The sequence below is a fragment of the Schistocerca piceifrons genome, chromosome 4 (genome assembly GCF_021461385.2).
Source record: "Schistocerca piceifrons isolate TAMUIC-IGC-003096 chromosome 4, iqSchPice1.1, whole genome shotgun sequence".
NCBI lineage: Eukaryota > Metazoa > Arthropoda > Insecta > Orthoptera > Acrididae > Schistocerca > Schistocerca piceifrons.
In genome coordinates this window covers 536007174-536034883 of record NC_060141.1, presented here as the reverse complement: position 1 = coordinate 536034883, position 27710 = coordinate 536007174, and positions in this window count along the sequence as shown.

Here is a 27710-nt window from a genome sequence, read left to right as displayed (position 1 = left end):
TTTTGATCATCATAAAGGTAGACAATAATTTTCTTTAAGAGCACTGTCGTTGGCACTACCCTCAGAACAAAGGAACTCAAACGAAAAAACACAGTGTTGATTATAAAATGTCAGCGACCACGGAGTGTGTTAAGTTCTATGAAATTACAAGTAAAACTTCCATAATAGCTTTACAAGGGAGTGCTGTTAGAAGATGAACTTAAATTTGACCTGGGGTACCTGCAATTTATATTTATACTGCAGTTTTCTCAAAGGCTTACTAACAGCGAGTAGCTGCAATTTTTTTATGAAATAAGTATTGTGCGTAAATAATAATACTCAACAGAACTTGGTTCACACTTAATAGGCCTGTTATGGTACTATTTTTGCATGTGTAGTGAACCTTCTGTCCTATACCGTACATTAGGCTTTCCCTTGCGTGTGGGACACGTAGACATATTGGAGCAAACGGAAAAAATTCGAGAGTTCATTGGTGCAATTACATTAATTCTGCAGATAATTGCATGACAAATATTACTGCCCACTGCACAACAAAGAAGGCAGCAACTACAACGGTTGTGTTACAGTTAGTTAATCAGCAAGCAGCATTCCTACTTCCACTCTTCTGAAATACACTGACGTTAGTTATTTAAACAAAACATGCACTGTACTGTGATTCATATGACCTAGTGCCATAGTAAAACAATGACTAAGGATACGATGCCGTTAAAATTCTATGGCACAAAAAGCAAACAAATGTATTCACGTCAACCACGTTGCCTCAGAAACACATTAATATACAAAATTGATTGACCGTTCATACAGTACAGCACAGACGTTTACATACAGGTGTTAAAACTTTTAAAACAGACAATTGAGTGAAAGGTTAAAAGTCCGCAACAGCTACATTTATTGGAGTCGATTTTAAATGGCATCTACTGTTGTGTATCCGTACAGAAATTTTTATAAATTTATACTTTGGTAATGGGGAAATTAATTTATCTTGGACATTTTCAAAGTACTGACTGAACAAGTTTAAATAAGAAAAAAATATTATGAATCCCATTAGGAAATTAGATGGGGATCAAATGCGCCCCACAAAAATTGGGAGAGGGGGGGGTATTCGTATGTAACAAATAAGATCATTACTTACAGTGCTATGTCATAAAATCACAATGGAATAGGGGTCTATGAAGGAATGCCGCAGAGTAACAGTTGGCGCTCAATATACGTCAAGTCTATAGAAGTGAAATAATGGAATTAGGCGTCAGAAACAGATCCCTGACTAATTTCATGTAAACGCTTAGAAACTGACAAAATCGGGACTGGGCTAGGTTAATATCATATGAACTGTTAATTGACCGATTAAAAGATGCTTCCGTGTGCCTACGTCTAACAACAGACAATGTCCTATGTAATTGATTTCCAACGAAATATCGAGTTCTGAAGGGACTGAAAAATAAAAAATAAATGAAGTTAGTAATGAAAAATAATAAAATTGATGTATAAAAATGCACTGAATAATTATTTTCAACACGATTTGGGGTCAGCAATGATCGAAAGGAAGGAGTTTATGTTGAATGCCACATTTACCCGAAGCCGACACGCTTGAATGTGTCTGTTAACGTACTAGTAATCGTAGTAGCTGCCAACACAAACTACAAAGGAAACCAGTATGCTGACAGAGCGTGTGCGCTGGCTACCGTCCAAGTACTGAGACGGTTAAGTAAATCAACTAACGCAGGCAACACGGAAGATTAGGCAAATGTGCCGCTAGTGCTTTGCTGAGGAATGGCGATCGCCACACCGACTATTAGATGTAGTTATCTGTATATATAAGAATATGTAGTGGGTGATACAAATAAAATAATGGTAGTAAGGTGATTTTTTTAAAATCCTACTAATTTCTGTAACGTAAAACGGTGTACACAAGAAATGAATCAGGATGACGTACTTGAGCACCGGCAATGGGGGTAAACTTGAAAATGAACATAAAATAAAAAAAGAATAAGCTACCCAATTAGTTAAATCCTGAGACCCATTAGTTCAAAAGTTCATCTAGTCGAAATTGTCCAACAAACCTGGGTGTCTTAACTATGTTCGGTTGTTGAGATTATCATAAGGGGACTCTCTTATGGACTTTATTATATATATCTCATCGACCACATGTGAAACACCTTTCTCTGTTTGTGTAGTCTCTCCAAATTAGTGAGGAGACGAAACAGAATGTTGATTATCACGTAAATGAGACAATGTGGATTTCGAACTGTTCAGATAGAGGTGCTTTTTAAAGCGAATCTCGAAACTTTTATCAGTTTGCTCAATGTACAGAGAATAGTTATTAAGGGAAACTGAATAAACCCCAATAAACAGCAATCCATTAAAGTTATTAAAGTTATTAAAGGCGACTGAATAATCCCCCGTGTTCTTGTATAGATTGGTGAGTGACAGTTCGCACTGTCTGTATTTTCCGCCTACTGGCTTCTCTCCTTACTATCGCGATCGTAGAAGTTTGGACTGTCTCAAGTGCGCCAGTTTTATTCGCACTTAGCAGTCGGACTTGAGAATTAAATAACAAGCAAGCTCTAAGTAATTACTACAATTCGTTGTTAGCTGGTTATTTCAGTTTACATAACAAGATTCACCAACATTTCCATTTGTGTACCTGTCAAAACATATTAATGAGCTTAGTGATGTCAGGTAATAAAACACGAGTCAATGCGTGAACAAAATGAGCAATTATTCTCGCTTGTAGGAGCTTATGAGTATATACGACTTAATAGCTAGGAGGAAGAAAGGTTAACGAAGAAAGCAGTAACTAAAGAATGTCAGAAAAACAGTTCAGAGTTGGCTGATTATATTTGCCCTTAGAAAAACGGAATTTTGCTAACACAGGGAAAACGAGAAAATACTAGTCTGTCGTTATACAGTCATTTATACTTTCTTATATGTGGTCAAATTATTGACCAAATAAAGCTGTCAAAGCTTCTTAAGTAGTGTGAAGATCAAACAGGTATGTAACAAATGGAAATAATGTTCGATGAAGCGTATAGGAAGTCTGTATTAAGACTGGACACTGGTCCTCACTAGTGCAAAACTACCTCGCTCCGCATAAACCCATGATTGCATTTGGGTACAGCACAATACTGTGCTGTCCGAATAATTCTCTGTGCTATGTCGTCCAGCTACCGCATTCAGTTACAGCATTGTCCTATACCGTTTGCCTAACGCACTGTCCTATACCGTACATTAGGCTCTCCCATGCGAGTGGGACACGAAGACATCTTGGAGCAAAACGAAACAAAATAGATCGTGTGTGAAAATAAAATTATCTCTATTATTATTTATCAAAATACATAATATTTTGAACACAAAACACTAGGTGCAATTTCATTATAGCTTTTATGCAGTATTAGAATACTACAGGATGGCAAAAAAAAAAGATGGTGCAGTTACTTCAATAATATCTTGCAGTAAAAATGGTATAACCTACAGGTGTTACGTGAAAGAGAAGGAGCCTAATATGGATTGCCTATATGAGGCATCTAAATTACTTTACAATGTGATAGGATATAGAAATAGGAGCTACAGTTTTGGCGAAATTAGCCTCATCTAAAGTTCAAGTTAAGCCTCACAGTACTAGTTGAATCGTAGCTCATATATCATTTCTCATGCCACACGTATAAATCTAACATCCGTTGGCATGTTAGAAAATATATTTACCGGACTACCTCACGTACAACTCGATGCGATTCGAAGCAGTACTTATTGTTTTGAGCAAAATTCTTTTGTTCAGAGCTCGCACGTTTTAAATCTTACAGTACTCGCCGATTTACAGTTCGTAAATCGTTTGTCACGTTACACTTATAATTGTAACACTCATTGTCATGTTGAAACAACGAAAAATATGCCAAACTTCCCCTTCAGGCTTTTTGATGAAACCATCAACTAAAATCTCTATTTGCAAGTTATTAACAGGACGGACAAAATATTTTAAGCCAGCATAAAAATACATACATAATACACTTAGTTAAAGTTCTGGTATACTATAAAAACATAAAATGAAAATTCCAAATATCCCTTACACGATGCTGTAAGAAAAGCAGCGCTTAAATCTCTCCAGTACAATCCAAATTCGCCCCTTCTCCTTCATAAAAGTAATGGTCACATAACTGATGTAATGCATGACGTATGAAACTTCAAAAAATTAATGCCTAGAAATAATTCGTCGCACTCATAAAGAAGCCTGACATAATCTTTTGTAGTTTGTACTTTGTAGTATAAATTCTAGAAGTGCATGTGGCATGACTTATGACATATGAGTGATCGATGCTCTACTTTTAATAAGACATCACACGTGAGACCAACGAGTATAATATGCCAGTGAATATCGTACCAGTAGCTTACCTAATGTTATCGACCATCAATCGTACCATATGACCTATACTACTATATGACAGCTTTCTGTGTGTATCAGCTAACGGACGTAATCATGTACACCGTTGTATTGTTTTTGTTTCACATACGTGCAGATATTCGATTTAAAGCTGTCTGCATATGTGTATAAAGTAATGTCACCATTTTATGAATGTAATATGAGTGCTTGAAAATGACCCATGGTTGAAACTGACTGCACAGATAATAAACAGATTACAGCCTACTTGGATCATGTATTCATTGTCAAAAAGCACTGAGGCTCTGGACGCCCACATAAATAAAACTGTACATAACTTGTAAACTATTTAGGAGTAATCATCTAGAGCAACCTGAAGGGGAGTAGCTACATAAAATAGAACGTAGCGAATAGCATATCTCCAGCTCAGACTGACTGGAGGAATCTTAAGGAAATGTGTTCCATCCGAAAACGAAGTGGCTCCCAAAACTTGTTCGACCGTTTTTGTAGTGTTATTCGTCAGAATCGAACGTTTTATGGCTCATTTTAATAGAAAAGGCTGACAAAATCTAAAGCATAGTCTACAGCATGGGTAATTGATTCTGCTCCTATTATCACCCTAGCAAGATCTGAAGGGATTGAGACAGGTGTCGCCAGAACTACAGACAATATCAGAGCCTAACAGACAAGAGAGGATGTTCCTGGCAACATATCACTTCTGCCGACATACGACATGAAAAATGAGTACAATGAGCGAATTTGAGGAATCAGAGTTAATACAGAGGTTTACCGACAATCACGAATGAAATAGGAACGGGGTTTAAATGAGGGACGTATAAAAAGAGCAAATTCACACATATCCACTATCCAAGTGGCAGCATACATACGCTATCCCTAGGCGAAACAAACGATACCAAACTCAGCCATATGTATCATTTCCCTCTCGAATAAGAGAGACGGTAATCAGATGTTGGTAAGTGTTACCCATCACATACTGTAAGATGGTAAGTGGTTTTTACACATCTGAACGTGGGTAAAGTCCACATAAGCCCGCATATATATAACATCATATGGGAAAGCTGAGTGAAGTTTCCAATCCTATGATATTCATATCTTTGTAGTTCTTAAATGGAAATGGAGAACACACTTCGTGTACGGTGATTGCATTACAGAATTTTTTATCCATGCAAGATGACCAGTTTCAACAGGGCTATGCTACCGTCATGTGATCTTATGGAACTTGTTATATAAGTGTCAACTTACATTACATGAAGTCAAATCACAATATGACTAGCTTGAAAAATGGAAAACAAAGTTGATAAAATTCATGAAGTTGGTAACATCTTTGTACCATCCAGGCATATCGGCATCAGACGTAAGTCTTCCAGGCTTACCACACAGCACTACACTACAGTACGATGTTATCGGCAGTGTGAATTTCATCAACTGTGTGTTTTTTTTATCAAGACATGTATGATTGGGGAGTGCCTTTCGTTCTTTGACTTCATGAAATGTAACATGGTACTTTTATAACAAGATCCTTAAGATCAGATGATGGCAGCATAAGACTGTTGAAACAAGTCATCTTGGAACAATAAAAGTCTCTGTACTGCGATGAGGGTGTATGAAGTGTGTTCTTAATTTCTAACCACACAGATCACCCCACAGCACAACATATGTATTTTAGTTCTTAACTGAAGCGAAGTACAAGTGACAGGAATTCCGGCGTGCCTGCGTGTTGGCAATTACACCCAAGTTACTTACATAATCCTCTTGTTTCAAGTACAATGGGTATGTTTTTTAGTTATACCTGGTTTTATTAAGTACTATACATCACTCTCAAAATATCGCCGTTCGTTTAGCCAGAGTACTGATTCCACAGAATATTTCTCTCCTCAAGCTGATGACGACACTGGGGAATGAGAAGGATATGTTGAATCAACGATGGAACGTTTAATGCCTCTATCGGAGACCTGTGATCTTGGCGCTGTATTTGGTCCTTGCAGTGTCTATATGGTTATTGCTGTTTCTTGAAATTTGCAATCAAATTTTGTGTGGAGTCGTATAGAAGAGGACCGTGCTGGGAGTGGTATGTATGTTAGGCTGACAGAACGTTAGCAAGGTCTCATTCCTGCAAATTTTTTGAATTACTAAGAGGAGCGGCTAGAGTGCGATTTAAGTGTAAGATAGGTAGCTGCTCCCTACAGACAAACATCAGGCAGCGGCTGATGAGGTGGCGCGAGGAGTTCCTTATCTGTTCGGAGCATGTGAGGGTCAATGTAAATTGTTTATCCACAAGTGTTTCTGGAGTGCAGATGGGGCTCCCTAGCGGTAGGAGGGGCAACAGGCACCATTGAGCCACAGCAGCTCCTCCGGCATGACTCGTTGTATATGTTGACAGAAGCGTTTACTTGCTGTAGAGTATGTGATAGCAGTGGCAACGACTGTGTGTGAAGTGCTGCCTCCCACTCCAGACCTCCCATGCAACACAGCGCAATGATGGTGTCGTGTGGGTATCCTCCCAGTGTGACATTTGTTTAAAGAAAGAAACACCCCTATACCGTCTAAACCTACAACATATATACAGCCATAACTGCTAAAACATTACGATAATCTACGCGTGTCTTTGGATAATGATCTCTAAAATGAATCCAAGTAATTTTCTATAGTGTGAGTACAAGATCCTTACAGTGGTTACTTTCTATAAGAGTTTCTAATTCTTGATTAACAGAACTAAATATTACAATACACCAGCAATTGTTACCTATCAGGCGTTTTATACTTAATGATGGAAATGTCTGCAGCATGATTTTCCTAAATTAATAATGTTAGGTACATTTGTAGACTATGCAATCTCTTAAATTTTTGTTTCATTTCTGCCTTTTTCAAATGTCCACATTGATGTCATAGTGTCTGACTTATCCTTAAGAACTTGACAGACACATCACATTTTGTCAGCCAGTTTGGATCATAAACTGTGATAATAAAGGTAAGTTTATCTCAGAAAAATATCCAGCTGCCATTTTCAGTCATGAATTGTTGCAATAAAAAGATAAGGATGACATAAATACAGAGGCAGCAACGTTTTGACTTTGAAAGGCATTGTGTGTCACAAATAGCGCTTGTTTAAAGGTATGACTATCTTAGTTCAAGTGGTTCAAATGGCTCTGAGCACTATGGAAGTTAAGATCTGAGGTCATCAGTCCCCTAGAACTTAGAACTATTTAAACCTAACTAACCTAAGGACATTTCACACGTCCATGCCCGAGGCAGGATTCGAACCTGCGACCGTAGCGGTCACGCCGTTCAAGACTGAAGCGCCTAGGACCGCTCGGGCACATCAGCCGGCTTATGACTATCATTAAAAAAATTGGCAGTCATTTCGTGTCATAAATTATAGCAATAAAGGTAAGGGTGACATACACACACAGGTGACCAGCTTAGTGTCATAAGGGTAGTCCACTAGTAACAAATTAAATACTAGCACCTACGAGGATAGCAAAAATGGTCAGAAATCGTGACATACTGGGAAGCGGAAAAGGGGAAGAGGTTTATAAATCATTCTCCACCGCTCTGACACAGACGTAGATGGTCGAAACATAACTGTAAGCCAGTTTGGTCCATTACTAACGGAATATTCGTGTTTACCCTGAATATTCATCCTGAGAGCCAAAGAAAATTATGTAGTCAGAGAAGTGGACAAAGGAAACTGGATAAGTATATATTAATCTGCGTCCAGTTTCATAATTTATAAGCGTCTACAGTGCGAAAGTAGCGTGGCGGGAGAGAGTTGGCTTGAACGATTGTGTAGTAGCGCCTCCACAACTAGGTGACAGTCTGTTGCGAAACAAATTAAGTCGTAAGGAGAAATAGGCAAGTATACGGCATCCTACTGGGACTAACGGTCATATTGTTGGTCTCTGTTGTGTGTGGAAGCTATTCATACGCTATTCAGCATTTCTTCCACAGCCATAAATTAAGTTTGGTTTTCAATCCACTAATAATGACCACTGTTAAACTAATGTAGTTTGGCGTCATGAGTCAGCAGCGTATGGATAGCCTCTGAAGATGATAGAACCAAATGCCCATCTGTACCACTGCATTGCACCTCTGTAATTCTCATCTTCAGATTTTGGGATCGTAGAGGCATCTTTCATATGAGACCATCAGGAATTAATTAATAACACTCGGCTCCGATTGTGAGGTACTGCGTAGAAAATCAGCATCACGCTCATCTTTGTGAACATTGTTACTTCAAGTTATCTCTGTCTCAAGTGTACTGCATGCCCATCTTTGTGAAGGTATCGTTAGTTTAGGTTCCTTCTGTCCTTAGTCTACTGCATGTTGAAAACCTTTCCACATTGATACTTTTCACTTGTATTGACAAAGCAACAGCAGCGGTTGTATTGCAGTTATTACGAGAAAACTAAACTAGCCTTCTTTCAGTATTTGTAGCTTGAATGATAGTTTTACTTGAGGATAAATTATCATAGAGAGTAGTGTCAAAGTTTTGTGTTCATGGTTCTGTAGTCTTTTTCTTTCATGTTAGGAGAAGCTGGAATTGTGCTTGCCCTTCACATGTTCACTGGTTTATTTTGTCCAAGGTTCTTTCATGTTTCCATAGACTGTACAATTCCCTGATTTGGAATCTTAATTCATTTGTAGCTTACAAAGTCACTTTGTGGTTGTTCACATTCTGCAGTTACTGCTGTGCTGTTGTCTTTTCATTTGTGTTCATCCGTTCTGGGGATAGAAACGGTGGCTAAGTTCTTAAGAAAAACATTTCGTACGTCCATAACGGTCAAAAGACGTTTAGCCTACTCGTATTGTTTATTATAATCGCTGGAGACACACTGAAAATGATTTGTGTCGGGTGAATGAGCTTTTCAGTTTCCATTAAACATGAGACAGACATATAAATAACTGTGAAGTTATTGATTCATGATGTTTATTTAGCAATCGATACATCTGAGTCTTATTCGTAACTACGCTCTAGTCCATAAACCTAGTTACAGAAATCAGAATAACTCATTGAACATACTTTTGGTATTCCAGTCATCGGCAGCTGTTTGAGATGCAAGATGGAAGTCGATTCCGAACCTGCTCAAGGAATACATCGCCTCACGAGGCGGCTTCTTCCTGCTGGCAATATAACTGAAATTTTGCAACACCTAAAAGTGTGGTTGGCAATTCTGTGCCCATCAAGTGACTTCGTGGATGGCACAGATACATCACACTAAATTCATTCGATGATTTTCTTGTCATTTCCACTGAACAATCTGACTGATTTTCACTTAAGGTGTGTAAACTGGTTACTAATTTAGTGTTTAAAATCCTGATAGATCGTTCCATGCGTATACTGCAACTAATCTCGTCCTTTATATTGTGATTTATCTGCTCTAACCATCAGTAAGGCAATAATGGAAAGGTCCATGTTCCAGGTCTTTGCAACCTTCGATGTGCGAGAGTCATGTTGTAAAATGGCGGCTCCATTAGCTGTTGTTTCCAGTCTTGGTGGAGTCCAGGTTCTTTCTTTCTGTGACAGAGCTGCAAGAAGCCGGTTCGAAATTCTATATTGAGATCTTAAAATAACTCCATCCTCTCACTACTTCCAGTACCCCATAGTGTAAGAGCGGAAAACTTACGATACTGCACGCTTGATAATACCCTTTTCTCTCACCGAAATAATTTTTGTTTGCCCTTCGGTCGAAGGGATGTCTTTTGTTACGACTCAGCCGTTAATTTCTTCTTATTTAACATAAAGTTATCATACATTGTCGCCATTAACACGTTGCGTAGAAGTGAACAAACTCATGCCGTTCAACAAATTCCTACATCTGCATCGACACGCATACTGTGCAAGACAACTTGTTGTTTGTGGCGGAGGGTACTTTGTGTTGCAGTATACTTCCCCCTTTCCTGTGCCAATCGCGAATGGTCCATGGGAAGAACGATACCCGGTAACGCTCCAAGGGGGCTCGAATCTCTCTGATTTTCTCCTCATGGACTTTTCGCGAAGATATACGTAGGAGGAAGCAATACATCATCTGACTCTTCTAGGGATGTACACTCTCGGAAGTTTGACAGAAAACGACACCAAGCTGCAAAACACGTCTCTTGTAGCGTCTGCCACAAGAGTTGGTTTATGATCTCTGTGACGCATTAGCGCTTACTAAATGAACCTGTAACAAAACACGCTGCTCTTCTTTGGAGCTTCCCTGTTTTCTCTATCAATTTTATCTGGTATGGAACCCATAATGTCTGGAAATACTCAAGTACTGGTGAAGCCAGGGTTTTGTAAGCTACCTCCTTTGTTGATGGACTGTATTTCGTAAGGATTCTTCCAATGAATCTCAGTCTCGCGTCAGCCTCTCTTGAGATTACTTTCATGTGGTCATTTCACTTTAGATCGCTCCGGACGCATACTATTAGATGAAATTTACTGCTTCCAGTGATCGTTCCACTCGTGAAATCATACAATAATGGGTTTTTGTGTCTATGTATACCAAGACGACCACAGTGAGTTGGATTTGACATAGTCGTTGTTTACGGAACCCATGTTAGTTCCTACGAACGTGATTTTCGTCTCCAGAAATAATCACACCTCCGATTTTTGTTGCTTTGAATTGGGATATGTAGTGCTGGTACACCCGACTTCAGAACTTTTCCATTGGAATGCATATGTTACACGAATCTTAAATGGTCACAGTTCATTACATACGCCAGTTGGTAAGAATTTCTGAATGTGGAAATTCTTTCACACCACAACCGTCTCTCTTGAAAACCCTTCTCTGACGTTATTTGTCCAATAGTACTCATCTCTTAGCCTCCGATGCCCGAAACCCTCTATCAAATCCATAGTGAACAATATATCTCAAATGATAGAAGTCTTTCCATTTGTGAGTTTATTTTATAACCCTTAAACAACTTTCATAAGGTTCAGGTATGTAAAATCCAGTAAGTAGCTGCAGCATATAGTAATTCCCTCAGAGATAGCAAGGGACTTGGAAGAGTGGTTGAACGGAATGGACAGTGTCTTGAAAGGAGGATATAAGATGAACGTCAAGAAAAGTAAGTCAAAAATAATATAGTTTAGTAGAATTAAATGATGTAATACTGAGAAATTAGGAAACGATACACTAAAAGTGTAGATGATTTTCGTTGCTTGGGCAGTAAAGTAACTAATGATGGGTGAAATAGAGAGAATGTGAAATGTTGCCTAGCAATGGCAAGAAAAGCGTTTATGAAGGAGGGAAATTTGTTAACATCGAATACAAACGTAAGCGTTCGAAATTCTTTTGAGAAGGTTCATGATTCGTCCGGAGTATAACCTTATACGGAAGTGAAACGTGAACGATAAGCAGTTCCGACAAGAAGAGAGTAGAAGCTTTTGAAATGTCGCGCTAGAGAAGAATGCTGAAGATTAGATGGGAAGATCATATAATCAATGAGGAAGTACTGGATAGAATTCAGGAGAAAACAAATTTGGGGCATAACTTAACTAAAAGAATTTATCAGTTGATAAAACGGTTTCTGAGACGTCAAAAAATCACCAGTTTAGTATTCGAGGGAAGTGTGCTTGATAAAAACTGCTGAGGGGACCAAGAGATGAATACACTAAGTGGGTTCAAAAGGATGTAGGAATTAGTTGTTATTCAAACACAAAGAGGCTTGCATAGGATGGAGTAGCTGCCTCAAATCAGCCTTCACACTGACGACCACAACAGAAACAGAAACCAAAACTGAAAGACAAATACTAGAACTTTGATTGAAAAGATGATGAATACATACCTGCTAAATACACTCGCAGCGACCTATTTGTGTAGTGTTAATGAACGGTATTCCCCCGATTTATGGAAATTATTTTGCAAATAAAATCAAATTATAATGGCAAACAGTTTTATGTTTACAAACGGGAGAGGAGAGAAGTGCCGAAAGTGTGCCGTGATACCCCACTTAGTGCCGCGATTGCCTGGTATGATGGGGCCTGGCCTGGAGTCAAGCGAATGGGTCTCAGTGGCCACTATAGATCGGGGAAGCTTTCGAGTATTAACTGTTCTGATCACTACATAGGCCCGAGATCTTTTGCAGAAATGTTTGTGGAAGTTTTGCTATTACTAGTGGGTTGTAAAGTGGATATGATTATCTTCGATATTCCATTGGACTGATACCGTTAACAGCCAGCTGAAATGCGATTTAAAATGAGAGTGCCCTCGAACTCGCGGCCTAGTGCCTACATTTTGATAAGTTTGCCACTTATTTGCCCTCTGCATTTCGAACTGTTTCTTCTTTGTTTCCCGTCTGCATTTCTGCGCGGATGTCGCATGATTCCTTTCAAATCCCATAAATTTCATGGATGAGAATTTTACTCAGTTAGTTATTATTATTATTACTGGGATTGGTCAGTTTCCTGAGCGATCACGCTGAGCTACCTTGCCAGCCTAACAACCAGCTAGCAAATACACTGTTAGTGCTCGAGAGGAAGACAACACTTCTTTCAGAAAGTTCCGAATCGTACTGTATCACCAGATCGTACTGATGACCGGATTTAGAATTGGGGGAGGCAACTGCTTTTATTGGCGCCTTAAGGGTCCATTCCCTCAGTTAGCCCGTAATATACATGATTTTTAAGCATATTTTAAATAACTAATGAAGCAATCTACGTAAATAATTTTGCACATTACTTATTGATTCCTGGATACCACTTTTTCTTATTTTTAAGAAGTTCGGTCATCATTAACTACTCATCAGAGGAGTTAAGGTTGCTCTGTCCAAAATGAGGTGTGTCTATGACGGAAGTCCTGCAGTCTTATCTAAAATCAAAAAACAATCGACTTTCTCAATCTATAAGGTACTGCACATGGAGTAATATCACATTTTTTTAAAACTTAGCAAAATAATAAAATGTGTTTTTGATCATTTTTTATGGAATAACTAATGAAAAACTTAAAATTACCGTGTTATTCCTTGAGGACATGCCTAGGAAGTAATTCAATCAAATTTGAAAAAAAAGGTATCTTTATTAGTGTGCACCCAACCCAATCAATTTCAAGCTGACAGAATGGATTGCGGGGACACAAATAAAGATATCCGTCCTCAGGTATGTCCGCAAGGAGTAACAGGCATTTTTTTATTTCAAAGGTATCCCTTCTCGGGCATGTCTGCAAGGAGTAACAAACATTTTTTATTTCAATTTATTCATTAGTCGCGAGGGTTGCCCAGAGAGTAACGCACCACATATTTTTTCTTCAACAATTTTAAGTCTCTTCATCGTCCTCAAAACGTCTTCCATGAATGGTATCTTTTCATAGCTGAAACATGTGGAAGTCCTAGGGGCTAGGTCAGGGCTGTCAGGTGTCAAAGCCTGGGATGACCTCCCCGACGGCGGCAAATTGTGGATCTCCGCCGAACCGCTTTCTGATGACCTCACCCTTCGTGCCCAGAGACTTACTGTTCTTCTGTCGACAGGAGATGCTCCGTAGACTTTGCACATCCGTTTCAACCGTTTGTGAATATTCCCCACAGTTTCTTTCTCTGCAGTGAGAAATACGATGACGGCACGTTGCTTGTAACGTACCTCACCTGCAGACGCTATTTTGAAACTGTCTGCAGCTACGCTATCTGTCGGAAGTGACGGAAACTTGGCGCGCTGAATCAAGAGACTTAAAAAAATACATACGTAACGTTTCGCTTTCTTAGCATTGTATTCGGCTGAGAAAAAAATACGCAGCATTACGTTCTGGGCAACAGAAAACTTGAATAAAAACACACGACAAAACCACATCTTCGTTTCAGACGTCCGAAGTAATATTACCATTCTTAATTTCAAAAAACTGTGCTGTCCTATGGATTAAGAAAAATTTTTGGTTTTTTTGTTTTAGGTAATATTTGCAGACTACAGGACGTCCGTCATGGACAGAACCTCATTTTGCACAGAACAATTTTAACTCCTCAGATGGGGAACTTGATGATGACGGAATTTCTTAAAAAATCTTACAGATGTGTCCAAAAGTAAATAAATAATCCTCAATAAGATTTACGTTGACTGCATCATTAGTTTTTTCCCAAAGTCGCTTATTTTATAGGCTGACGGAGAAGAACAGGCGCTTAACTTTAATGAGCAGATGCCACACATGGTCTATTGAGGATAGATCTCGTTATCTTTCTGGCCACAAAAGTACCTCAACATCACGGAGAAAGCTCATAGAAATAATATGACATGTGGTTGCGAGCATCGTCTGATAGAAAAGTGGTACCGCAATACTGTCTTATGAGAGGTAACACATGAGGACGTAGTATGTCCGTGACGGACCGCTATTCCGCCAGAATTCTTTTAACAAGTAGCAGTCTTGGCTTGAAACTATACCCCATGACATTCCACCCCATGACCGCAAGTAGCAACACAGCTATTCTCCTCTAAACGTTGGAAGTATGGGACCTCTCCGTTATACTCACCATCTGTGGTCACTGAGGGTACTGCAGAACTGCGACTCATCGCCGAATGTCCAACGGCGATCATAGACAGTCCACGATTCCCTGTCACGACGCCAATCCAGACGCAGTGGCTTGTGTTGTGTTAATTGCAGCTTAAGCATGGAACAGGTGATTCCCTAGTCTAGCTGCTACTAATCTCTGACCAATGGTGCGTGATGACACCGAACATTTCAGGCAGTCCATTACTCATTATCGGATGGCCACAACACATGTTCAGACCATTGGTGGATATGTAAACGGCTGCAGTTGCAAACGTCTATGACAGGTAGAGTGCCTACCAAAGAAAAGTACTGTTGTTCGTTTCTAGTGTTGTTAGGAGGCCTAATATGGAAAATAAGAGGCGTGAACAGTGTCAGATGTTTTGCGATCGCGGTCACGGACACGAAGATGGTTTGTACGCGTATTAGATGTCGTTATCGGCACCTCACAGGCAATGATATTCGACGATATATTGTCGGTGCTTCATTTTCATCTTCTAAATTTTTGTCTAGAAATGTATGTTGATAAACAATGGAAGAAAACAAAGTATCTTCTATCTAGACACAAGACTACATTCGTTGAGAGAAGTATAAATGTTATCAGCAGTAGATTTCTTGAACCGAAGAATGCTTTCTTCAATAAAAGGCCTGTGCTGGTGTCAGATGTAGATAGTAACCCTCCGGAGCACAATAAAAGAAAATGGAAACTTTTGAGAATAATGCAGTCAAAAACTGTTTAAATTATGTAGACAGATAAACTACGGATTGAGGAGGTAGTAAAAAGAATGTGTCATTAAAAGTTTTATTAAAGTCTCTTATCAGAAGAAAAGACTATTCAGCGCCGGCGTCCCTGAATAGTAACGCTGGAAAGAGCGGTAGAGGGGAGAAATAGTAGATGCATACAAGGACTAGAGTATGAAAACAGATTACAGAGAATTATCGCTGTTGTAGTTACGTAAACATGAAAATACTACCGCAATTCAGAAAAAGCTGTAGCACAGCATGAAACCAGTGGAAAGCCGGTGACTTAGAGTATTAAAAGCTGTAAAGTCTCTAGTGGATTTCACCCGACTTAAGTATTTTTACAGCTGAAATGCAGTGGGGTTTTATGACGGTGTTGCTGTTTTATATGACACTAATCAGTAGTCAAGCAGCGGTTTCTGGAGTTTACTGTCAAAATGTAATCTGAATTACGAAGTGTTACCCTTACCGAAACCACAAACATTTTTCCAATCGTGAAACATGTTGCTGGTTCAGCAATAGTTTATTAGCGGTAAGGCAGATACGGTGAAGGAGACATTCGATACAAGAATGTTGGAACTATGCCAGATTTAGAAGAAAGCATTTGATTTAGTCTATAACCGCAATTATAATTTTGGCGTAGTGGTTGTCGGTTTCGGCACTAAGTACCATCATCAGGGCAGCAACCAGAGCACAGCCATCAAACTCCCTTCCCTAGTACTTGTATCATGTACACTCATACTTAAGGAAGCGAGCATGACTACGCTCCAGGGAACGGCCTGGTGGTGGTATTTGATACCGAAACCGGTAGCCCGTAGGCGAAAACTAAAACTGTCACTCTACACTAAAACCAACAGTTTATTCTGTTTGCGCTTGTCGCTAATCCGAGCGACAGTATTTTGGGAAAGTACAGTTTGCCAGATTGTGCAAGTAGAGTTCGTAGAACCACAGTGTGACATCGGCTGCTATTCTGGGATGATTCGTTTTCCACACTGCACAAGGTGCGGTGTGGGGTTTCCTGTTTACCTGTGAGCTACAGAGCACAGTCGCTCTCTGGCGTATTGTCCTCCGTAGGTGCGCCCGAGTCGGGGAACAATGCAGAGCTGCGGCAAGGCGCGTCGGAACGGAGAGCTTTGTTCTCCGGCACAGAACGAGCGGTCCTTGAGTTGCTTTCCTTGTAACCCGAGGACGCAGCCAATGAAGGGAATCCGGGGCACAGTGTGCTGGATATGCGAGCGGAATGGCACAACCCTTTCACGTCGCCCTCTTTCGAATCCTTTGGGCTTTCACTGTCGAGTACGCCAGAAGAGAATCCTGTTCGTCGCCGACGGCAGGCTGTTATTATATTCCGACTGCAGGAAAAGAGACATTCGCAGCGGTAGTGTGTTGTTGAATCGTAATGTCCAAGTATACGTTCTCGTGTCATTAACTGATCTCCGATTAAATTTTATTAGACAAGCAAGAAGGCGTCCGTAAAACAGATAGTCTGCAGACGATGTTTTCGTATTGAAACAAATTAGGTCTATACAAGAAAGTAGAGAATTCAACTTATAATCACACCTAGCATTTATCGATAGTGAAAAAGCATTTTTCTGAATCCATACAAAAAAAACTAATCAGTAATGGAGAAAAGAGGTTTCCCCATTCATTTACAAAAGTGTCCCAAAATTTATATAAAACACAAAAGTAAGAGCAGATACGAGGAACGAACCACCAGAAATAAAAATAAACTAGGGAGTAAGGCAAGGATGTTGTATGTCATCAGCACTATTTCAACTTCTGGATCAATGACCTGTCATAATACGTCTCGCATAAATTTCTGAGGATAGTGCTATTTGAGAACAAGCAGGTAATCATACGAGACGCTGAACACAAATTACAAATAGCAGTACGTAGATTAAACAGCATAAGCCTAAATTATAATCTGAATTTATCAACATGGCTTCCTTAGGGAAGTATCCCGTACGGACCAAGACAATCCTCAGCAACGTAATAATAGAACAAGTTTTCCATTTCCACTATGTACGATGTGACATAAATTTTGTGTAAGGGAAAGGCATAAATAAAAAAATTGATACGTTTCAGCATACATATGGCACGATAAAAACTATACTGAAGGCTAAAATGAGTAAAGAAAACCAAATGAAATTTTGTAAAGTCATGGCACTAGCCAAAGCACTGTTGAAGCAGAAAGTCGAACATTAAGACCTAATAAGACTTGAAACTTCAGAAATTATATTCCTTAGTGATGGGCTGCACAAGAAAAGACAAAATAAGAAATGAAGAAAGAACGCGAGTGGGGGAGTGGGATTGTAGCCAGTAACTGAAGAGGTGGTCCAACGAAAGCGGGGTTGGAAAGCGCATGTATTACGCATGTCACCTCAGAGGCTCCCTCGACAAGCGATGAAATACAGAGTGGAAGGAGCAGTGTGGCAAAGTCGAGGAAGAGGTGGAGAGACTGAAACAGGCCATAAGGCCTATTGCTGGATTGGCAGAAGAAGAAGAAGATGTTATTGTCCCATTAGAGCAACACTACTTTAGAAAAGTTGTTGCCCGTTCCCGTCGTCCAAAATCTACAGATGCGCAGAATTATAGTTTCTGTACATTGTAGAGTTACTGTTAAGTTTATCATTTCATTTATCGACTCTCCTGAACGTTGTTACCGTTGCAGAGAGAAAACTGTAAAAACCTACCGAAATGCACTATTACAGATTATAGTTTCGAAGTATTTTATATTTGCGGTAAAACATCCACAGCATGCTTTTTGTTCTCCAGAGCTTGTGCTCTACAGTTGTACTTTTACCTTATAATGTATTACTTCCTATTGCCTCTCCGATTTCTTCTTCTTCTTCATCATTCTTATCATTTTATTATTATTATTATTATTATTATTATTATTATTATCAGATCATCTTATGATGTCACTCATGAACAAAATGGAAATGGCATTCCATTTAACCAAAACCTCTACAACAAAACATCAGTATTGTTCAATGCAAAGTTAAGGCAGTACTGCAGTGTTAACCGTCCGGAGGTCTTGTACGCTTCTGAATGCCTAGTACTGAACAAAAATGCCTAATGGGAAAACTGGAGGCCAAGGAAAGGAAGATTTGGAGAAAGATCTTAGGTCCCATCAAACGGAATGGGGAACATTGAAGATGTCATAATCATTGTTCCCACATAGAGAACATAACTGTTACCATCCGGAAAAGAAGGAATATGTTTTACGGACAGATGACACAAATGAGCCGTGGAAGACTCACCAATTGTATGATCACCTACTTTCAGGAAAAAGAAAACAGAATGGGCCCGGTTCACAGAGGTGGAGAAAGATCTTAAAGAAGTGGGGATCACCCATGATGACATCTTGGAGCGTGTCCCACTCAAGGAGAAACTTGTGACGTGGCAGGGTTTCCAAGAAAAGCCAAAATTAAAAAGAGGAAAGGCTTGGACCCAGGAGAGGAAGGAGCAACACCGAGAACGAATGCGGGAGCACTGGGCAAACATCAGAACATGTAAAGCACGACAGTTAAAATAACGTGGTCCAAAGATGGCCTATACGAAATGAATGAATGAATTAATTAATTAATATTATTCTGACTTGCTGGATGTGAATGAGACAGCCAATTCTCGTCAGAGCACCTGGTCATTGGTTTTCCCACAAATATTACTGACTGGTTGTAATGTAATTTTCAAAGCCGAATTCTTGTTTTCCATTGATATATCTGAATTTCTTCTCCCAATCTTGATGACGCAAAACACATTTTTGACACTCATAAAGTGAAACAACTTACGATCGCAAAATTAAGGGGTATTCAAAGCCTTTTTTATCGAAATAGCAACAGTGATTAGGTAATCTAACTTCTCCTTCTTAGGATTCGAATTTAGGCTTCATCAGTGCACGCAGCTGGCTTTACTTGTTCACAACGCGACTGTCTCGTTAGTAATCTTTCATCGCAATGCAGAAGTTTCTTCTATGTAAAGTATGCTCTTGGGAATAAAATTCTTCAGTAAAAAGTAAGATCTTTCCAAGAGTGGCTACGTTTACGTTTTACAGTTCGTTTAAGAAGTGCATAATAAAATTTTTCTTACAAAATTACTATATTTAAGAGATAGTAAAGCCATACCCTAACGTCACACCGAGAATTAGATAAAAAGAGGCATAACAGTCGGTGGAGAAGATCAAAGCAGTCGGCTGTATTTCACGAAAGGGAACATACAACATTCTATTCAAAATAGTTCAGGGGATGCGGAAAGCTTGTACCAGGATCAAAAGTCAATGATTTCTTCGTCTAGAGTCCCTAATGCAAGTGACTTAAACACTAAATTCACTGCAAAGTTATTTCACTTCATATCTTTTGCAAATATAAACGCTCTATGCCTTTAACCAAAAGTTACTTTAGTAGCCGTAGGTGATATACGTTTTGTTCGGTTTAAATAGTAAGTATGGAAGTAAACCCTTTAAGTAGTAAAAAGCTTTTATTTTTACAGGATCACGGCAGTTTTTGGGCTAAAAGATGGTCATCATGCGTTGCAATATTAGTCGCGTGTTGCGACCCCGTGCGCTGCGGAACTGGCTGCAGCAGAGACGACCACAACAAAGAGGACGAGGGTACCTCGTAGCCAGCTCCGAGTGTCCATTCAACAAGATTAATTACTATCTCTGCTTTTACTTTAAGATTATCCTGTTCCTGTGCCCATTCCGCCGGCCATGTATACCGAATCTTTCAGAAACCCGTACCAAAGAGGTGATCTTGGAGGCTAATAGTGGAACACGACTTTCCACATGCCGCTAACGACTGAAGTACAGTTGAGGCCGCTCGTTTTTAAGCAATGTTCTTACATTTAGGTGCCATTATGACGATGCTCCGTCTTCTTAAAAATTGTAATTTTCAGCAAGTTCTTACAATTGTAGAGAAAGCCAGATGTGAACAATTCTCGGTACGTGTTTCCTGTAACAGTTGTATCGGTAAAGAAAAGAACGAGACGTAATTCTTTTCTCGACAGTCAATGGAAGTAAATAATTCTTTTAGGACTGATTTTACTGTGCTGCTTCTGTGTTTCCCATACTCGTAAGTTCTGGAAATTCACTTTTCCACTGAAACGGAACGTAGTCTCAACACTGGACGGAATATAGGAAAGGAAATTGTTACATTACATCTCGACGCACAGACTGAATTAACAAAACTCTACATATTTTGGTTTACCGTAACCATGAAAGGCTTGTAGCAAGTTAATCGTTTATGATTTGAAGCACAAAAGTAGCCGCATGACATGCTAGACAGGCTCATGATGGATGAGTAACTCTAGGCTGTCTGGAGAAGTAGACTGCTATCATTACGTCTAGAACTCTATTAAAGGTGATCTGCGCCTTGAGCAAATACACAGAGTAATCTTGGGAGTTCCCTGTACAGAAACAGCCAACAGCTATAAACTGCTGGTGTCATCGTCAAATGTAGGAGGTGCAATGCCGTACTCTCGACGAAAACAACGGCGAAAAGTAGTAACTGAATTGGATGTGCTCAAATGGAGAAAGCAAAACGCCTTTTCTTGCAGCGTCGTCGCCATCGCAAGTAGGGCAACGAAAGATACAGCGAGCGAGCCCACTACGCCTTTGAGACACCTAGCGGAAACCACGTGAAACAAGATAAGCCGAGTTCCGCAACCATCTCTGATAAGATGGACATACACAGACCACGTGAAAACGCTAGTTACACCCGGAGTCAGGGTAAACCTTTAGTTACAATGTGTGAGTTAAAATTCACCCCAAATTCTATCTTCAGACATGTGAAGGATAAAGTCTGGTGAATTTGGATAAATACCCTTCCTTGAAATGCATAGTGAGTCTCTGGTTTATAATGTAAGCAATTTGTATGTCGTTCTTTTATTCAGTTAACTCAGTGATCTGGGCCCCAGTTTAGTTATATTACAAGAAAAGAAGTCAGTTAAGCATGATACAGTAAAATACAAGCCTGAAACAAACAGAAATTTGACATGGAAACCAAGGCCATCTGACAATGATACATCAGTATTGTCAAGTACATTTATTGAATCAACAATTAGAAATGAATATAACTAATACAATAAAATCCATACAACTTATGTCTTGTCATCTCGTAGAATTGGGTGTATTGCCGGTGGTCCACGTCTTACTAACACGATATTTCGACGTCGTAACTCGGCTTCTTCATCAGATGTTTCCTGAGACTCAGGAAATACCTAATGAAGGATATCTATCTTGCGACGTTCTGCTTAGCCATTGCTTTCAATTATGCTTCTATGTGTGATACATGTCGATTTTTTGCATCAATGATTTTTTTATAGTGGTCGTAATATACTTTAATGCCATTGTTCTTTTTAGAATCACGCTCCTCAATCGCTAAAAACGAAACCTTAATACGATCGCTTTCTTGTCCTTCTGTCTGTCTTACCGTTAAAAATCGCTTTTCTCAGGAACATATTGACGAATCAAGTTGAAAGTTATGTTACATACTGAGGTCTTTGGCCCGTTGTACGTGTAAACCACTGAAGCTTCTAAGTCAATTCAGTCAACAGATGCGGCTATTTAAGTCACATATTTTAATACTTGCACATTCACTTATCAAAACCTATGGAGTAGGCCTGCATCCCTTTGGCATAAAGAGCCAGAAAAATAATAGATCCACATCGCATAATTGGAAGCGATGAAACATTCGATAAATATGTGATTCAGTAGTAATCTTGATATTCGACCTCCTTTCAGACAAGGAGGATGACATAAAAGGAAGAGAAAGAGAGAGAAGGCGAGAGAGATAGAGAGAACCTGTGGTGAAGATCTCCCCAATGATCCCCGTAATTGTCGCAAAAGATTCAGGCCACGACTACCCCGATTAAGTCTCCACGCTACTGGATATTTCCTCTCATTACAAATTCTTCCAGCACAATAACTCAGCGGCGAAGTGCGTTATAGTTCGTGAAGATGGAGTGTGGCTGAGTGTAGCTCTGAAAAGTCTCACATACGTGAGATAAGTAATCTTTATATTTCTTAGTTTTAAGATGATATCTCCACCCACTAACGACAATCGTCGGACATCATATGATGCCACTGACACCAGGACCCAACATCACAATACTGCCCCCTTTACACAGATTGTACTGCTACTTGCTCCACTGCCGACCGAAGTGTGACGGTTCATTCTCAAAACAGAAAAGTGAGTTATTCTCCATAGTCGAGCGAGACGCTGCAGTGGCTTTCACACTGAATTAGTCTTCTGGAAGAAGGCGGTTCAAATCACATAAGGTCACTTATTTTTCGTACGGTTTCTTTCAAGTGGACCCACCCGATTTCCTTCCATATCCTTCCCCCGATCCAGACTTGTGCCCTGGCTCTAAACACTTCACTGTTCACGGCACGTTAAACTAAAATCTTTCTTATATTATTCTTACAAAATTAGGCACACCAAGATAAATAAAAAGATTTACAAGGAATCTTGTCGAATCTGATTTTTTAAGAATAATATAACAATTCTAAAATTCCCCAACAGTTGAGACAATGTGAAAAGTTTGTAAAATCTTTCTACCTCTACTTTGCAAAGGACGCATTCCTGCAGTTACTCGTGGTCCAGTACGATACGGTAGTGAGTACGGTGTGGGATTTGAAATATGCAGGAGTGACTCTGGACAAACTACACTTTTAACAGTCTGTTGAAATAAAAGAAAACAATTCAGAACTTTTCATCTGGTTCCAAGAGCTCATTTATAATATTCAAATAGCCAAAGTTAACAGCTACAAAAGGGAGCTCACAAAATCACAATTCCCTTAATCGTCGTCAAAATTCGATGCAAGTGCCGTCCACACAAAATAAATTCAATACTTCTTTTAGTTACGAGCTCAATGTTTGTCAGGATGTATATGTACACTCCTGGAAATGGAAAAAAGAACACATTGACACCGGTGTGTCAGACCCACCATACTTGCTCCGGACACTGCGAGAGGGCTGTACAAGCAATGATCACACGCACGGCACAGCGGACACACCAGGAACCGCGGTGTTGGCCGTCGAATGGCGCTAGCTGCGCAGCATTTGTGCACCGCCGCCGTCAGTGTCAGCCAGTTTGCCGTGGCATACGGAGCTCCATTGCAGTCTTTAACACTGGTAGCATGCCGCGACAGCGTGGACGTGAACCGTATGTGCAGTTGACGGACTTTGAGCGAGGGCGTATAGTGGGCATGCGGGAGGCCGGGTGGACGTACCGCCGAATTGCTCAACACGTGGGGCGTGAGGTCTCCACAGTACATCGATGTTGTCGCCAGTGGTCGGCGGAAGGTGCACGTGCCCGTCGACTTGGGACCGGACCGCAGCGACGCACGGATGCACGCCAAGACCGTAGGATCCTACGCAGTGCCGTAGGGGACCGCACCGCCACTTCCCAGCAAATTAGGGACACTGTTGCTCCTGGGGTATCAGCGAGGACCATTCGCAACCGTCTCCATGAAGCTGGGCTACGGTCCCGCACACCGTTAGGCCGTCTTCCGCTCACGCCCCAACATCGTGCAGCCCGCCTCCAGTGGTGTCGCGACAGGCGTGAATGGAGGGACGAATGGAGACGTGTCGTCTTCAGCGATGAGAGTCGCTTCTGCCTTGGTGCCAATGATGGTCGTATGCGTGTTTGGCGCCGTGCAGGTGAGCGCCACAATCAGGACTGCATACGACCGAGGCACACAGGGCCAACACCCGGCATCATGGTGTGGGGAGCGATCTCCTACACTGGCCGTACACCACTGGTGATCGTCGAGGGGACACTGAATAGTGCACGGTACATCCAAACCGTCATCGAACCCATCGTTCTACCATTCCTAAACCGGCAAGGGAACTTGCTGTTCCAACAGGACAATGCACGTCCGCATGTATCCCGTGCCACCCAACGTGCTCTAGAAGGTGTAAGTCAACTACCCTGGCCAGCAAGATCTCCGGATCTGTCACCCATTGAGCATGTTTGGGACTGGATGAAGCGTCGTCTCACGCGGTCTGCACGTCCAGCACGAACGCTGGTCCAACTGAGGCTCCAGGTGGAAATGGCATGGCAAGCCGTTCCACAGGACTACATCCAGCATCTCTACGATCGTCTCCATGGGAGAATAGCAGCCTGCATTGGGCGAAAGGTGGATATACACTGTACTAGTGCCGACATTGTGCATGCTCTGTTGCCTGTGTCTATGTGCCTGTGGTTCTGTCAGTGTGATCATGTGATGTATCTGACCCCAGGAATGTGTCAATAAAGTTTCCCCTTCCTGGGACAATGAATTCACGGTGTTCTTATTTCAATTTCCAGGAGTGTATTTTTAATCCTCAGTTATTCTGACAAGAAGGAAACGTATTTTTATTGAAACACAGTGAGAAGAACATAAATTTTAAATTGGAAGTTTACAGGTGTGGTCAGTTGAAAGCTATATGTAGACACTTTCCATACATCATGCAACAAATTGAATGTTACACTAAAACACATACTGTAAGTAGTTAATAAACCTGTATGTCACTTGCCACTGACAGGATATAACTCGTTATTCTTAGGCGACTAGAGAGACAATGAACGATTACTGTTCAGTAATAGTTCGCTGACACAGTTCAGTAATAAAAAGCAAAATATAATATGATATTCTATCCTAGGACACAAACTCCTGTCACATGCAATGAAAAGTATCGTGCTTCATATTCAAGAGACTCAACGTTGTGACAACACCAAAGTTCCTTCACAACAACGCCGTTCGAAAATTGATTCAACAAATCCAAAATGATACCATGCTCCAGTTATCTGTGGCAGTCACTTCCAAGTTGAACCTTACCGTAAGCAGTGCGTCTTGCTTGGTGTACAGCGCAGCAGTACGGAGGGAAAGAGAGAGAAAGAGAGAGAGAGAGAGAGAGAGAGAGAGAGAGAGATAGAGAGAGAGGAGGGGGGAGAGAAGGAGAGAGAGAGCTAGAGAGAGAACGGACAGTGCTGTACGACCAGCAGACGATGACCATCCGCATTCCTTGTCCGCCGTCTTTCTTCCTTGATGGCTCTATCCTGCATGTTCTCCAGTTCGGTGCGCATACACAACATAGCTGTTGGTCGAGGAGAATACCTGTTAATTCCAGCGCTAACCGCAAGACTTCTCTGAGATCGATAGCTATAGCTGTCACAGCAACGGTTCACATTACCCAGCAGCAAGTTAATCGGATGTTTTGCAGAAATCGTTCAATTTTGTCAAATTATTAATGTCAGATAATATTATTATTCTGGTTACCCTTGTTCGATCTGACAACGGTCTACGACAAGCATTTCTTGTCTCTAGCGATCGCCCCCAAAACCTTGATATGGCAGATTTTGCGAAAATAAGCCGTAGTCTTTCATGATTGAAGGACCAGTGTCAAACTTTGTTTAATAGTCTTATTTAAAGCGTGAAGTTGGAAACTTCATCAAGAGACTAAAGTCTAATAATGACAAAAAGGATAATACGAAAACAGAATTCATTACATTTACTGCATGCTGTTCGAAGTAGACGAAGTCCCTCTTCTGTTGTATATAGGACCATTCAGTTTCAACAAAATCCTTCTGCCGTTGCAGGAGTCTTCATTCTGGTGCCTGCAGTAGCAGCTGAGACGTTAGTAGTTTGGTCACATACGCCACAGTCCCATACCCAGAAGTATTTTATTGTAATGGGCTTCAGCCGCGGAATCCTACACTTTCCTAATACAGTTATGGTTTGTGGCGACTGTTATTTACAGCAACTGCTCGCTGTTTCTTTCTACATTTTCGTGATGCCGGTGAACTGAAGATAAAAACAACTCGAGCAATATTTACACACAGAAACAGTAAGGTAGTGAGAGATATGTTCCAATTAGGCGAAAATGTTTTCGATACCCGTTTGTTACGCGTGAAAACAAAACAATTTTACTATTTCCTCAATTAAAAATCTATGATATTCTGGAGCAACTAACTATATTGTGCGTCATCCGTTTGGAGTCTTTGTGATGACAAAGAATAAGGGAAAGAAATACAACACCCCCTTGTGACGAAATAATAAAGTAGGATTTACCAAACTTTGTACACTATTTGCCAATTGAATACTGAATATGAACACGATTACAGTGTTAGTAAAAGACGCTATACCATTTTAATATACACTTCTGCCCTAAAGTCAGTGACGTAATCGTTTTCTCAAATGCAAGGTATACATGTATGTCTTAAGTAATGTCGAATGAAAGTAATCTTATTCCTTCTCCTTGTTCGAGCAGTCAAGTGAAAAGTTTATCTACTGAAATGTACTGAAATATCCTTGTGAAATAATACCGAACTCAATACGGAATACGTTCTTATTAAGTATTAGTGAACATACTCGTGTTCCGTTCTATCTTTTTGTAGATATTTCGGCCTGTTATTTAGGGTGGGAAATGGTTTGTTTGGTAACGCAGCTACACCATGTATGGTTTGCTCATTTCAGGATTTTCTAGTCAAGCTTGCAATTTTATTTCGTTAATGAAGTCCAGTTATTTTCGTTATCATGATGCAAATCAATTCACTGCATTGAAACATAATATTAACAGGGTGTTGTGTCACCAAGCCTCCCGCTTAACAACAATAATTGGCACTGAAATATCTACAAGCATGGTGAGAAAAGTGTTCTGTACAATGAAGTCAAACAGACAGCAGAGGAAGCATTTCATTTAACGACAGCATCCAACAAGTCAGGTATCCATAATGAAGTTCATTAACTTCTATTGCAGTAATGTAATGCTGGTTGCCTTTTCATAATTACAGCCTTGAATCATTACAGTCAAATACAAATTGTTTTAATTAATATCAACAGGTATTTTTGCCAGCATTATATTGATACCCTCTAAACAGGAATTTAATTTGAGATGTCAATGTTCTGTGTACAAAATTTTGTTATAATTGCATTGTTACAAATTTTCTTATCTGTTTCACGTCCGACGGAAATGGTGTATAATGGAAGAAAACCAATACGAAATTGAAGGACGGCAAGTAATGTGGAAGGAAATACTGAATCAAGAAAGGATTAACAAAAAATTTTAACCCACATGACTTAAGAATCATTCTGGAAATAATATTCATGAACTTCATCACAACGATGTGTACAAAGTAAG